Below are 17002 nucleotides of genomic sequence, written 5' to 3' on the forward strand. Positions count from 1 at the left end.
AATTCTTCCCTTCGGCTCAGACGTCACCCCTGACATGAGCTAGTGCTCGACAAATCAAACCTTGATTGGTTGTTGATCTATGTCTATTCAACTTACTTGTCTTTGATCAGAGCCTCTTTTCTGATCCCCCATTTTGGAAATATTCCTTTGCATTTGAGCTTTGAATTAGTCAGTTGTCTTTATAACCTGACCTCCTTGAATTCTTTCTTCTTCTGGTTGAGTATCGATACTCACAACAGATCTATTGTGGACCTCCAGGTCCTTTGTTGGATTTTATCCGACAACGTCCTTCTTATTCAGTAACCTTGTGAGCCTTTCCTCGGATACACAATGCCTTTAGTAAATTGTATCCCCTGCTCTCGTCAACCATACTCTGCTTCCGAGCTTGAGTTATTTACTCATGAAGTTTGTGGTATATGTTCCTAAGATGCCCAGTGGTTTGAGTCTATGTCTTCCTTAAATCCGTGTGGACACAAAAGTTATGCGGGTTATACTCTACTGGCTTTTCGTCAGGTAAATTTCAATGCTACAACTTCTTTGAAAGCGAGAAGTGAATGGAAAGTTGTGCATTAGTGAAGTGGGAGTCGACCTTGAACCTTTGTGTTCATGCCCATGGACCCGATGTGGAACTTATCATGGAAGCTTCTTGTTATAATGATAACCCCCCATTGTGGCAAGTTCATCTTGTATCTATATTTGGTCCTTTGCAACCATGGTTCCGACCATATAGTTCTTCTTTGATCCGCTTTCTCAGACAAGTTGAAGTACTTGTCCTCTGCAGATCTTTTCACCTACCCAACCTCTTTCATGTTCTACCTTTGAGTTTTACACTCTGTTATCTCGAGAATATCATGGAACTACATAACTTCTTATGAGTTCTTCATCAACTATTATTTCTCGCTGATTCAAATTGTCCACGGGTTCGGAGATGCTAGACACTCGAGAACATCGATAACTGATTTGAGTCTACGCTTGCCTTTCCATTGTTTTGTTTAAACTTTCTTGTAACCTAACATATCCGAGCAGTGATAATTCCCTGCTTATGTAAACACCTTGGTGTACAAACTCTGTCAGTAATACCTTGTTACTATTGTTGATGACATTCCGGGAGCCAACGATGGACGAGAACTTTGCCTATTGGTCCGCCTCGTTCAACGAGCAGGAAAATGGTTCTCTTTGTCCCTCGCCCTTGGTACCAACGTTGTTGCCAACATAACTGCCAGGTTGTCCTCTCACCTGCCTTGCTATCATGACCGTACAAAATGTTAGCACCCTTCCTGCTTTTAACCCACATGGTGGGCCCATAACCCACAGTTCCACAGGATCGAAACCTGACTCTCCTATGCATATTTGTTTTCAAAGTTATCCCTCGCATTTGGCTTCGTATGTAATTCACGAGCCACCTTCCTTGTGATCTGTTCTGGTATTAGATGCAATACTTATTCTCAATGCTCTGAGACATCGAACGATTGTCCATCCGCTTGAAGCTTCTTATTGCACCTTCTAGCTTCGCTCTCGATGACTTTCTTGAATTTCAACTTGAGAGATGCCTCTATGCCACGTTCGCGAGATAGCCCCCACGTACCTATCTTGTGTTGAGATCCGTCCTTCCCGAGTCTTTTCCCCTTACTCCACCCCTTAAATCTCGGGACGAGATTTCTTGTAGTGCAGGAGAATTGTGACGCCCGGATACTTAAGCTACAGTAATCCCCTGCTAATGATGCCATGCCATCACATTACTGTTGCTAATCCTCACTTGATCCAAATCTCTATTCATTTTCAAATTCAAATTAAAGTCCAAACATCATAGTTCTGAAACATTAAATCTAAAATGTTCAAATGGTGGCAAATAATCCCTGGTTATTTGTCATATTGAAACCTATATTTTATAAAGTATTTAAATGCCCTTTAATGTATAAAACAGGGGCCAGAACAATTATATAAATGCTTTTAATTTGTATACATATAAAAAAACTCGAAACTAATTTATTTTAGTGCCTAAATAATTGTGGTAGTGGTCTAACTATTAACACTAATTTAGGGCTAGTGTTATAGTTTATAAAGCCTAAAAAAAATTATGCAAACATAATCTTCTTTTTTAAAAAGAAAAGGAAAAGACCCCCTCCCCTGGGCCAAACGACCCAGTTGGACCGCCAGGCTGGCCCACCTGCCCAGTGCCCACCACCTCCCCTGTTCCTCCGACCGCGTCGCTACAAGGGAGGGGTCGTCCCCGACCACCTCGCCGGCGCCGATGTCGGGAGGGGATAAGAGCGACGCCTCGGGCTCCCCTCATCTCCCCTCTCCCACTTGCCCTCTCCACTTGCCCCCTCCCTCCCTCTCTCGCCCACGTGTTCGCCTCCCTCCTCCAGATCCGCTTCGCTGACGCGCCCGACGCCGTCCGCCTCGCTCCGCCGCGGCCACCGACTACCTTCCGCTCCGCCATAGTGTTTGCGAAGGCCGTCTCCTTCCTCTATGTCCTCTAAGCCGACGCACTGGAGCCGATGGACGCTACGATGCTGCCCCGAGCCGTCTTCCACATCGGGACCTCGCCACCATCTCTGTCGACGATGGCCGTCGTTGCGCTCCTGTTGCTCGTCGGGCCTTCGTGAGCCCACCCAGTGAGCTCCTTCCCCTCTCCCCTCTCTCGCGTAGGCCGCCTCCCTCTCTAGCTTGCTCGCCGCTACCGTCGTAGCTCGCCACCGCCTCGCTCCATAGCCGCCGCGTCCATGCTCGCCATCGAGCTCTGTCGAGCACGGCACCGTGCCCAGCGCACCTCGTCGCGCCTTCGCCCGTGCTCCTAGCCCGATTCCACCCGTGCCCGAGCTCCGACCTCCACCGTTGAGGTCGCTGCCGTTGATGCAGCCCCGCTCCGGCCGTGCCGTAGCTCCAGAATGACGCGGCTTCGCCTCCGCTTTCGAACGCGCTATCACACGGGCCAAGCGGTGCCCCGTAGCCCGTTTCCGGCGAAGTCCCGAGCCACGCCGCCGCGATCTGCGTCGCTGGAGCTTCACCGCCGGCGGCGCCGACGTGGCCGCCTTGGGGTCACCCGCTTGGTCGCTGACCGGTGGCCCCCGCTGGCCCCGCCTTGACCGGGTTAACCGGTCAATCTTGCTCGACTGGGCTGGCCCCAGTAGCTGACATGTGGGCCCCTTCTGATTATTTACGCTAATTAAACTGCTTTCTAGATAAACTTAATCTAATTAATTAGTAACTCACTGCCATGTGGGGCCCATTGCCTGATTAACCTCAGTTTAGTTTAGATGAACCCTGTTTAACACACAGAGTATGACAGGTGGGACCCAGCCGTCATTTTGGCCAGTCAAGTGGCTGTTTGACTTCTGATGTCATGCTGATACAATAACCCCATTTTGGTATTAAAAATAATTTCTGAAAATGTTTAAAACTTTGAAAATAATATAAAATAATCCGTAACTCGGATGAAAATGTTTTCTACATGAAAGTTGCTCAGAACGATGAGACGAATTCGAATACGAGGTCTGTTCGCCCGCCACACATCCCTAGCATAGCAAACATGCAACTTTCCCTCTCCGGTTCATCTGTCCGACAGACGACCGGAACCGGGAGAACTTCCCGGATGTATCCCCCTTCGCCAGTATTGCCTAGCACCGCGTTCGAACACCTCTAGCCCCTTTTTGTTTTGTTATGCTTATGTTTGCATGTATTTACTGTTTCTTCCCCCTCTTCTTCTCCGGTAGACCTTGAGACCGCTGCTGATGCCCCTGTGACCGAATACGTCGACGGCGACCCTCCTTCTTTTCTGAGCAACCAGGCAAGCCCCCCCTTTGATCATCCCAATATCGCCCATTCTATACTCTCATGCTTGCATTAGATTTTGCTACTGTTATTGTTTGCTCCTATTCTGATGCATAGGCTGCTTTTGTACCTGCTATTGTTACCTACCTGCTTATCCTAAACTTCTTAGTATAGGTTGGTTAGTGATCCATCAGTGACCCCCACTTGTCCTTGTTGCCCCTGCTTCATCATCGACGACTCAATCAACGTGATCGACGACCAGAGCCTGACACCTCACATGACATCACGCCTCTTTTGTTGCTCAACTCTACAGAGCTACTATCGAGTGCCGAGGGTAATCCCTCATAACGCACTCCTGATGATAATTTTGTATTGTAGCTATTTGGTCGTGGTCATCGAGGGTGATTTCCTCTTTCACCATTCCCGATACGGCTCTGTCGTTCAACATCTCAAGTGTGAACCTCGAGGGTGGTCCCTCTTACGTTCACCTTGATGATTACATTGAGTGGAATCCACCGGGGGTGATTCCTTGGGTTTTCCCCTTGATGTTTGGACACACAGTTACTTTGGCTTTACTTGAGACCTTGGTGAAAGTAGGGCGGGCCCGGAGAGCACCTGCAAGATAATTGTGTGGCACGGCCGGGCATTCTGAGCCCTTGTCGTAAGTCCACGAGACGGGGCGACGGGGTCACTTTCGATCATGAGTCTCTGCTCATCTCCGCAAGCTAATAATACACTATGGTTTGGGTATTTGTTCTGAGTTGGCCTCTGGCCTTTACGCACCAACCACCATGCGAGAATAGTTATGGGCCTCGGCGTCGTGGTATCAACCGAAGCTTTGTCAGACGTCCAGTTCAGCATTGTGGGCCTCTCGGGCCAGTGCCATCCAGTATGAGGTGGTGCTCGTCCCGGCTCGTCGCACAATGACCCAGAGTGCAACGGGCGATGGGCCCAGACCCCGGAGTGCTTAGGATGTAGACCGGCGGGGACCTCTCTGCTGAGCCTAGGTCGGGCTGCGACATGTTGATCTTTCGAGGCCGGGAGTTGACCCAGAAAAGTGTGTCCGGCCAGAGGGATCGAGCATGTTGGAAAATGTGGTGCACCCCTGCAGGGAAGATTATCTATTAATAGCCGTGTCCACGGTAACGGACGTTCAGACTTATATCTTGATCTTATACAACTACAAATGGATACTTGGATATGTGGCTCCTGGATTACTTTCTCGCAAGGAGTCAAGGAAGGATCTCTGGGCATTAATGTTACAACATGCTTGTTAATTATAAACTGCTATTCTTTACTCTTCTACATGCTGCAAGATGCTTGGAGCTGCTTGAAGATGCTAGTCTTTGATAGGCTAGGCCTTCCCCTCCATTCTGGCATTCTGCAGTTCAGTCCACAGATACAAACCTTCCATTTGATATCAATGCATACTTAGTATAGATCTGATGCCTGCGAGTACTTTGGATGAGTACTCACGGTTGCTTTGCTACCCCCTTTTCCCCCTTCTTCTTCTTCTTTCCGGTTGATGCAACAAGATGGTGGATCCCTGGAACCAGATGCCACCGCTGGCGGATGCTACTACGTGGAGACCGCCGACGACTAGGAGTAGTTAGGAGGTCCCAGGCAGGAGGCCTTGCCTCTTCTATCGTGTTGCTTTTATGCTAGCCTTCTTAAGGCATCCTTGTTTAACTTATGTTTGTACTCGGATATTGTTGCTCCCGCTGACTCTTGTGTATCGAGCTTGTATTCGAGCCCTCGAGGCCCCTGGCTTGTAATATGAAGCTTGTATTATTTCATTTCATGTCTAGAGTTGTGTTGTGATATCTTCCCGTGAGTCCCTGATCTTGATCGTACACATTTGCATGTATGATTAGTGTACGGTCGAATTGGGGGCGTCACACTTGGCTTGTGCGATGGCACCAGAATTATCACAATAAAGGTCCAACGGTTTTACCGAGGCTGGGAAAATACCAAGATCATCCAGAAAATGCTGGATCCAAACACCTTCCTTTGCAGCTTCACAAGCCGCAATGTATTCAACTTCTGTGGTAGAATCGGCCACCGTATCTTGCTTGGAACTCAACCAGCTCACTGCTCCTCCATTCATGACATACACAAATCCGTAGTGTGATCGACAATCATCTCTGTCGGTTTGGAAACTAGCATTGGCGTAACCCCTTACGAGGAGCTCTTCCTCACCTCCATAAACTAGGAACATCTCTTTAGTCCTTTTCAGGTACTTCAAAATAGTCTTTACCGCTGCCCAGTGACTGTCACTTGGGTTGGCCTGGTATCTGCTTGTTAGGCTTATTGCAAAAGCAACATCAGGCCTTGTACATATCATGGCATACATTATGGATCCGATTGCTGAGGCATACAGAATCCTACTCATCCCGCTTCGCTTATCAGATGTCGAAGGACTCTGAGTCTCGCTTAGCCTTATACCATGTGAGAGTGGCAAGAACCCTTTCTTCGCCTCACTCATGTTGAACCGCTTCAACACTTTATCTATGTACGTCCTCTGGCTTAAGCCGAGCAACCTCCTCGATCTATCTCTATAGATCTTAATGCCTAAAATATACACTGCCTCACCAAGGTCCTTCATCGAAAACTTGCCATTCAATGATTCCTTGACCGAGTTCAACATCGAAACATCATTTCCGATCAGTAGTATGTCATCCACATACAAGATCAAACACACTATCGAGCTCCCACTTAGCTTCTTGTATAAACAAGCGTCCTCTTCACTTTTGATGAAACCGAGACCAGTGACAACCTCATCAAAACGAATGTTCCAGCTCCGAGATGCTTGCCTCAACCCATAAATGGATCTCTTGAGCTTGCATACCTTAGTAGAGCTAGTCGACTCGACAAAACCCTCGGGTTGTATCATATACACGTCCTCGGTTAACTTTCCGTGAAGGAAAACCGTCTTGACATCCATCTGCCATATCTCGTAATCGAAATATGCAGCTATAGCTAGTACGATCCTCACCGACTTCAGCATCGCTACTGGCGAGGAAGTCTCGTCGTAGTCAATTCCTTGAACTTGTCCATAACCCTTAGTGACAAGCCGAGCTTTATGGATCTGAACATTTCCATCCACATTGGTTTTCTTCTTAAAGACCCATTTGCAACCAATGGTTGTTATGCCAGGCGGCGGATCAACCAAGTCCCAGACTTGATTCTCATCCATGGACTTTAACTCGGATCTCATGGCCTCCATCCATGCCTCAGAATCTGGGCTCACCATCGCTTTCGCATACGTGGTCGGCTTGTTGCTTTCTAGCAACAATACATCACGCACTTTGCGCAATCTTTCCGACCTCCGTGGTTCTGGTGCCGCTTCCACTACGGGTTCCCTGACTAACTCCGGTATGATCTCATCACCAACTGGGTCATCCCCGAGTGGTCCTCGAATTTCTTTGAGTCGGACCGTCCTCCCACTGGCCTCCCGACTGAGAAACTCTTTCTCAAGGAAAACCCCGTTCCGAGCAATAAACACTTTGTTCTCTTCCCGGTTGTAGAAGCTATATCCCAAGGTTTCCCTCGGATATCCCATGAATATGCATTTATCCGACTTAGGTGTAAGGTCTGACACAAGTCGCTTGACAAATGCTTCACAACCCCAAATCTTTAGAAAAGACAAACTGGGACTCTTCCCGGTCCACATCTCATGTGGCATCTTGTCTACAGATTTTGATGGTACCCTGTTAAGTGTGAAAGTTGCAGTTTCTAGAGTGTATCCCCAGAATGACAAGGGTAAATCCGATTTGCTCATCATAGACTGGAGCATGTCCAACAAGGTCCTATTCCTCCGTTCCGACACGCCGTTTCTCTGTGGCGTACCCGGAGGTGTGAGCTGAGGTACTATACCTCGATTTTTCATATGATCATCAAACTCCTGGCTCATGTACTCACCTCCACGATCAGATCGCAGAAGCTTTATAGTCTTGCCGAGCTGATTCTCAACCTCGTTTTGAAACTCTTTGAGCTTTTCAAAAGTTTCCGACTTGTGCCTCATCAAATAGATATATCCATATCTACTCAAGTCATCGGTAAAAGTCACGAAGTACTGATAGCCGCCTCTGACAATTGTGCTCATTGGACCACACACATCACTATGTATAAGTTCCAACAGCTCGGACACCATCTCGCAACTCTTTGCGAAATGAGACTTAGTCATATTGCCGAGCAAGCATGATTCACATGTCTCGAACGACCCTAAGTCGGACGAAGTCAGGAGCCCATCATCATGGAGCTTCTTCATGCGTTTCAAACTAATGTGTCCAAGCTGGCAATGCCAGAAGTATGTCAGATTTATCTCATTAGCCTTATGCCTCTTAACATTCACGTTATAGACAAGTTCCGTTTCCAGATTCAAAAAAAATAGCCCATCAACAATGGGTGCATAGCCGTGGAACATACCATTCAAAAATATCAAACAACCATTGTCCTTTAAATTGAATTCATAACCCTGACTCATCAAGCATGAGGCAGAAATAATGTTCTGACTAAGTGCAGGAATGTAATAACAATTATTCAATTCCAAAATAAATCCAGAAGGAAGTTGGAGCTGCATCGTGCCGGCCTCCAACGTAGCAACTCTTGTTTGTTGCCGACCCTGATGTCAATCTCCCCTTGTGCCACATGCCTAGTTCTTACCAGCCCCTGTATCGAGTTGCAAATATGAACAACTGATCCGGTATCAAATACCCAAGAGCTACTAGGTATGTCAGCAAGTTAAATGTATATAACATATGCAACAAGTGTACCTTTGCCTGAAGAAGCATTTCCAGCCTTCTTGCCATGCTCTACAAGCCACTTGCTATAGTTCCTCTTCCAGTGACCAGTTTACTTGCAATAATAGCATATGGTCGAGTCTGGTCCATACTTTGGCGCAGCGGCAGAGGTTACCATCTCCGTGCCCTTTGCCTTAGCCTTTTTCTTGGACCAGCTCTTCTTGAACTTAGCCGATTTCTGCACCATCAACACTTGATACATGCCTTTCTTAATATCCTGCTCTGCCACTTTGAGCATACCATGCAATTCAGTGAGCTTCTTATCCATGCCATGCATATGATAGTTCGAGATGAACGTCCCATAGCTGGGCGGAAGAGAACCTAGAACTGCATCAGTAGCCAGCTCATCCAAGATCAGGAAGCCCAAACGATCCAAAGCTTGCACATATCCGATCATCTTGATCACATGTGGGCTCAGTGGATCACCTTCCTTCATCTTGCAATCCATCAAGGATCGCCAGACGTTGAACCTTTCGGTCCTAGCCTATGTCTGAAACATACTCTTGAGACTCTCGATCATATCGTAAGCCTCAACATTTTCGAAATGCTGTTGCAAATCGGGCTCCATACAAGCCAGCATTAGACAACTGATCTTCGTTGATTCATGAACGAGTTTCTGGTAGGCATTCTTATTTGTGGTATTAACATTATCGGCAGGTTCCTCTGGAAGTGGATCCTCTAGAACATGTTCCTTTTTATCATGCTTGAGAACAATTCTCAGATTTCTATACCAGGTGGTAAAGTTTGTTCCATTCAGTTTATCCTTTTCCAGAATTGATTTCAATGCAAAGTTGGGTTGAGCAGGTGGTGCCATTGATCTAGAACAGAAAATATGCAATCACTAAGCAATGTGTTTATGTAGAGTAATTCAAGCCTAAACAGAAATACTCCCACTGAAGCCAGCATCCCTCCGCAAACTCTCAGTGATTCAGGATCCGACTAGCGCATGCGACTAGTGAGCTTTAGCATCACTACTAGCCAACATACATATCCGTTAAGCAACTCCTTGCTAATTGTATCTCTATACGACTCCTGTCGGTTGGGAAGGTATCTTATACCCCGGCTCCCAACCTTCTTTGCCACAAGGCCCAAAACCGTTTTGGTAGCCTTGTCAGTTAACCTGATGTAGTGCATGTCCATGTCCGACACGAACCCTTCAGTTCAAGGACACCTAGCAGCACCCCGATTTTATGAGCCCACTACTAGACGTACTTGACGTGCGAAGGTGCAACATCAGGAATGGCAATTTACTTGATATTAATGAGGGATCTTTCTACCATTCTAACATGCATAGAAACAAAGAAGCATAACAATCACAAATAAACACATATTGTGAAATAGTATGGCTCCTTCATGGACGTTCTTCCAGGTCGGCTCCGACTCCGATGACCATCTAGGAACTCCATCTTGTTTGTCACGCCGGGACACCAAGCCACCAACATGATCTCTATTATCCAACAACTACAACTAGTAATGAATTTTATATAGAGTCACAAGTCTACACGCAGGTCGTTATACAATATAATGACAGCACTTTGGCTCCTGCCGGCTGACAAACATGACACGCAGGCCATGTATAATGTACACACATGCATCACATACACATGAGCCATACTATTCACATCAAACCCTGCAAAACAAAGTTATGCATAGAATCACATTCTACCGGTTTATGTGTCGGGTACGAAATACACGGCGGTCCCGATCACGCTGAATTTTCTGATTTGACCAATCTCATCGATCATCGCGAGTACGATTCGGGTTTACATTTCACTGTTAACCCCGATGGAGGATACCGACCGGTAGGGGTAGGTTGTGTCATGACCTCATCGACCCTGATCATCAGAAAACATAGCCACTTCAATCCCCATGTGCAATTGATCTCATCAACCGTGCACATAGCCGTTTTCATCAAGGACAACCGATCTCATCTGTTGCCTCCACATATCTAATATGCATACGATCTGAATCCAAAACCTATAGCAGAAGCTCTGATACCACTGTTGGGTTCTACGGTAGGTTGCGTGGACTGTAAATTAAAATTTCCTACGCGCAGAACATCCAGGAACATGCTACGGGAATGGATCACAAATCATTACCACTAGACGTGTAGTGCCATGCAGCGGAAGTAGAGTTGAGACAGCGCGTTCCCGGATCGTCGCCTCCTTGCCGGTCTCCCACGTAGCTGATCGGATCCCGCGAACAGGTTCGCCAGAGCGGCGTAAGTGCACCGCCTCTAACGGTATCCATGCGTGCAGGAGGAACATCGTGCGGCGGACTGCTAGGTCCGAACACACAACCGGCGGCGAGTGGAGGTGGCTATTCACAACACATGCAAACCCTAGTAACAACACCGAAGCGATCAACCGCATGAGTGTGCTGCACCTCCACTTTATATAGGCGTCCGTCGCGAGCTCAAACTTGGGCCTCGCACGGACCCTAAAGCCCACAAGTCTACTCGGCCACAATCCGAATACAACTCGGATCACAGTTCCTTCCCTTAAGCGCGCGACCCCTTAGGTTCAAGTCGGCTTGGTCGCAGTTCGGATCACCTTCGAACTGCACGGTTGGTAGCGGCCTCTAGCAAGGCATGCCGAACACCAAGCAGACTATGAAGCTAGTTAGGCGAACCTATATAACATGTCACACTTCTGTTTCCTTTGCCACACGATATATGCTGTCGGTCTCAAGGCGAGATTGTCATCCTTGTGCTAGCCCGACCTCTTTCTCGTTCCAGTGATGCCGACCACTACTCGGATTATCTCATAATCCTTGTTGCATGGCCATGCTTATCCTGGTCAGATCACACGAGGGGCCCAAAGTATATCTCTCCTGATCGGAGGGGCAAATCTCATCTTGCTAGACCACGTCTCGCAACATGGGTCTGGACAAGCCCAAAACCTACCTTTGTAACTACCCAGTCACGGAGTAGCGCTTGGTCGGCCCAAAGCAGGTCTGTCACCATCCCGAGCACATGCGTCAGCTCAGGTCTTAGGACATAAAATGTATGTTGTACTAGAGACTCATAGATGACATATCGCTGCGTCTCATAGTTGGGTCTATCCGACTCGGACCTTATCTCGACTCGGATTCGACTATGTTAATCCGACCAGATCCTTCCGAGTCCATATGATCCGGTTAGCATCCAATGAAATATCATCATAGATGATTGCCTCTAGGGCATATCTCCAACAAGTGTGTCCACGTACCCTCGTAGACCGAAAGCGCAAGCGTTATGACAATGCGGTTGATGTAGTCGTACGTCTTCACGATCGACCGATCCTAGTACCGAACATACGACACCTCCATGATCTGCACACATTCAGCTCGGTGACGTCCCACGAACTCATGATCCAACAAAGTATCAAGGGAGAGCTTCGTCAGCACGACGGCGTGATTGTTGGGGAACGTAGTAATTTCAAAAAAAATCCTACGCACACGCAAGATCATGGTGATGCATAGCAATGAGAGGGGAGAGTGTCGTCCACGTACCCTCGTAGACCGAAAGCGGAAGAATTAGAACAATGCAGTTGATGTAGTCATACGTCTTCACAGCCCGACCGATCAAGCACCGAAACTACGGCACCTCCGAGTTCTTGCACACGTTCAGCTCGATGACGTCCCTCAAACTCCGATCCAGCCGAGTGTCCAGGGAGAGTTCCGTCAGCAGGACGGCATGGTGACAATCTTGACGTTCTACCATCGCAGGGCTTCGCCTAAGCACCGCTACAATATTATCGAGGAGGACTGTGGTGGAGGGGGGCACCGCACACGGCTAAGAGATCAAGAGATCAATTGTTGTGTCTAGAGGTGCCCCCTGCCCCCGTATATAAAGGAGCAAGGGGGGAGGGGGCGGCCGGCCAGGGAGGAGGCGCGCCATGGGGAGTCCTACTCCCACCGGGAGTAGGACGCCCTCCTTTCCTTGTTGGACTTAGAGAAGGGGGAAAAGAGGAGGGAGAGAGAGGAAGGAAAGGGGGGGCGCCGCCCCCCTCTCCTTGTCCTATTCAGACTAGGGGGGAGGGGCACGCGTCCCAGCCCTGGCCGCCTCTCCTCCTCTCCACTAAGGCCAACTATGGCCCATTAAGCCCTCGGGGGGGTTCCGGTAACCCCTCGGTACTCTGGTAAAATCCCGATTTCACCCGAAACACTTCCGATATCCAAATATAGGCTTCCAATATATCAATCTTCATGTCTCAACCATTTTGAGACTCCTCGTCATGTCCGTGATCACATCCGAGACTCCAAACAACCTTTAGTACATCAAAACTCATAAACTCATAATATAACCGTCATTAAAACTTTAAGCGTGCGGACCCTATGGGTTCGAGAACTATGTAGACATGACCGAGCCACGTTTCTAGTCAATAACCAATAGCGGAACCTGGATGCTCATATTGGCTCCTACATATTCTACAAAGATCTTTATCGGTCAACCCGCATAACAACATACGTTGTTCCCTTTGTCATCGGTATGTTACTTGCCCGAGATTCGATCGTCGGTATCTCAATACCTATTTCAATCTCGTTACTGGCAAGTCTCTTTACTTGTTACGTAATGCATCATCTCGTAACTAACTCATTAGCTACATTGCTTGTAAGGCTTATAGTGATGTGCATTACCGAGAGGGCCCAGAGATACCTCTCCGACAATCGGAGTGACAAATCCTAATCTCGAAATACGTCAACTCAACAAGTACCTTCGGAGACACCTGTAGAGCACCTTTATAATGACCCAGTTACGTTGTGACGTTTGGTAGCACACAAAGTGTTCCTCCAGTAAGCAGGAGTTACATAATCTCATAGTCATAGGAACATGTATAAGTCATGAAGAAAGCAATAGCGACATACTAAATGATCAAGTGCTAAGCTAATGGAATGGGTCAAGTCAATCACATCATTCTCCTAATGATGTGATCCCGTTAATCAAATGACAACTCATGTCTATGGTTAGGAAACTTAACCATCTTTGATTTACGAGCTAGTCATGTAGAGGCATACTAGTGACACTATGTTTGTCTATCTATTCACACATGTATTATGTTTCCGGGTAATAAAATTCTAGCATGAATAATAAACATTTATCATGATATGAGGAAATAAATAATAACTTTATTATTGCCTCTAGGGCATATTTCCTTCAGTCTCCCACTTGCACTAGAGTCAATAATCTAGATTACACAGTAATGATTCTAACATCCATGGAGCCTTGGTGCTGATCATGTTTTGCTCGTGGAAGAGGCTTAGTCAACGGGTCTACAACATTTAGATCCGTATGTATCTTGCAAATCTCTACGTCTCCCTCCTGGACTTGGTCCAAGATGGAGTTGAAGCGTCTCTTGATGTGCTTAGTTCTTTTGTGAAATCTAGATTCCTTTGCCAAGGCAATTGCACCAGTATTGTCACAAAAGATTTTCATTGGACCCGATGCACTAGGTACGACACCTAGATCGGATATGAACTCCTTCATCCAAACTCCTTCATTTGCTGCTTCCGAAGCAGCTATGTACTCCGCTTCACATGTAGATCCTGCTATGATGCTTTGTTTAGAACTGCACCAACTGACAGCTCCACCATTCAATATAAACATGTATCCGGTTTGCGATTTAGAATCGTCCGGATCAGTGTCAAAGCATGCATCGATGTAACCATTTACGACTAGCTCTTTGTCACCTCCATAAATGAGAAACATATCCTTAGTCCTTTTCAGGTATTTCAGGATGTTCTTGACTGCTGTCCAGTGATCCACTCCTGGATTACTTTGGTAATTCCCTGCTGAACTAATAGCAAGGCACACATCAGGTCTGGTACACAGCATTGCATACATGATAGAGCTTATGGCTGAAGCATAGGGAACTTTTTTCATTTTCTCTCTATCTTCTGCAGTGGTCGGGCATTGAGTCTGACTCAATTTCACACCTTGTATTATAGGCAAGAACCCTTTCTTTGCTTGATCCATTTTGAACCTTTTCAAAACTTTACCAAGGTATGTACTTTGTGAAAGTCCAATTAAGCGTCTTGATCTATCTCTATAGATCTCGATGCCCAATATGTAAGCAGCTTCACCGAGGTCTTTCATTGAAACACTTTTATTCAAGTATCCTTTTATGCTATCCAGAAATTCTATATCATTTCCAATCAATAATATTTCGTCCACATATAATATTAGAAATGCTACAGAGCTCCCACTCACTTTCTTGTAAATATAGGCTTCTCCAAAAGTCTGTATAAAACCATATTCTTTGATCACACTATCAAAGCGTTTATTCCAACTCCGAGAGGCTTGCACCAGTCCATAAATGGATCGCTGGAGATTGCACACTTTGTTAGCATCCTTTGGATCGACAAAACCTTCTGGTTGCATCATATAAAACTCTTCTTCCAGAAATCCATTCAGGAATGCAGTTTTGACATCTATTTGCCAAATTTCATAATCATAAAATGCGGCAAATGCTAACATGATTTGGACAGACTTAAGCATCGCTACGGGTGAGAAAGTCTCATCGTAGTCAACCCCTTGAACTTGTCGAAAACCTTTCGCAACAAGTCGAGCTTTGTAGACAGTAACATTACCATCAGCGCCAGTCTTCTTCTTGAAGATCCATTTATTCTCGATGGCTTGTCAATCATCGGGCAAGTTAACCAAAGTCCACACTTTGTTCTCATACATGGATCCCATTCATAACCTTTCCGATGTCTGAATATAGCCTTCCAATATATCGATCTTTACGTCTTGAACATTTCGAGACTCCTCGTCATGTCCCTGATCTTATACAGGACTCCAAACAACCTTCGGTACATCAAAACACATAAACTCATAATACCGATCATCACCGTACGTTAAGCGTGTGGACCCTACGGGTTCGAGAACTATGTAGACATGACCGAGACACGTCTCCGGCCAATAACCAATAGCGGAACCTGGATGCTCATATTGGCTCCCACATATTCTACGAAGATCTTTATCGGTCAAACCGCATAACAACATACGTTGTTCCCTTTGTCATCGGTATGTTACTTGCCCGAGATTCGATCATTGGTATCTCAATACCTAGTTCAATCTCGTTACTGGCAAGTCTCTTTACTTGTTTCGTAATGCATCATCCCGTAACTAACTCATTAATCACATTGCTTGCAAGGCTTATAGTGATGTGCATCACCGAGAGGGCCGAGAGATACCTCTCCGACAATCGGAGTGACAAATCCTAATCTCGATCTATGCCAACTCAAGAAACACCATCGGAGACACCTGTAGAGCACCTTTATAATCACCCAGTTACGTTGTGACGTTTGGTAGCACACAAAGTGTTTCTCCGGTATTCAGGAGTTGCATAATCTCATATCATAGGAACATGTATAAGTCATGAAGAAAGAAATAGCAACATACTAAACGATCAAGTGCTAAGCTAACGGAATGGGTCAAGTCAATCACATCATTCTCTATGATGTGATCCCGTTAATCAAATGACAACTCATGTCTATGGCTAGGAAACTTAACCATCTTCGATTCAACGAGCTAGTCTAGTAGAGGCATACTAGTGACACTCAGTTTGTGTATGTATTCACACATGTACTAAGTTTCCGGTTAATACAATTCTAGCATGAATAATAAACATTTATCATAAAATAAGGAAATAAATAATAACTTTATTATTGCCTCTAGGGCATATTTCCTTCACATGCCTCGTGAGGGCAAGCAATTGAAGAGTGACCAAGAGAACGCCGATGAGGCGCACCACTTCGACGCGGATAACCCCCTCCTCTCAAATCCGGTGGATGGGGAGGATTTAGAAGAAATGTTGGAATATATGTGTTTAATGCTGAAATGCTAAATATGCATGCTGAATTTTTATTTTACATTTTAAAATGTTGAAATTATACATGGTAAAATGTGAATTGAAATTTGACCGCGATGAGTATTTTTACTCACGGGTTGCATCCGGCTGGGTACGAGTATGGGAACAATTGAAACCTGAGGTACGGGTACAAATACGGATTTGGGAAAAATAATTTAGGACGGGTACAGGTTTCGGTGAGCATTTCCCGCACCCGAACCTTACAGGTGCCATGTTAAGGGAAAACCTTGACTGCAACACCGCTACCCCTTCCCTCTAATTCCTCTACCTTTTCAACTGTAACGCCCTCCCATCCCCCGATGATGCACCACATCACCAGAGATGTGATCTACCCTACCATGGCTGACATTTTTCAAATACGCATTGAGTTTTTAATGATAAGAAACAAGTTTTTGAAACTATGCAAATATTTTTACATTGTTTAATTTTTTAATAAATATCACAAACATATTTTTGAAATGCGTGCCACTTTTTAGAATTACATCTAACTTTACTTGACACTGAATAATTATTTTCATAAAATTTCATGTACATTTTTTGAAATGAATGAGCATTTTTAAAAATGTCATAAAC

Source organism: Triticum aestivum, chromosome 5B (genome assembly GCF_018294505.1).
Source record: "Triticum aestivum cultivar Chinese Spring chromosome 5B, IWGSC CS RefSeq v2.1, whole genome shotgun sequence".
Lineage (NCBI taxonomy): Eukaryota > Viridiplantae > Streptophyta > Magnoliopsida > Poales > Poaceae > Triticum > Triticum aestivum.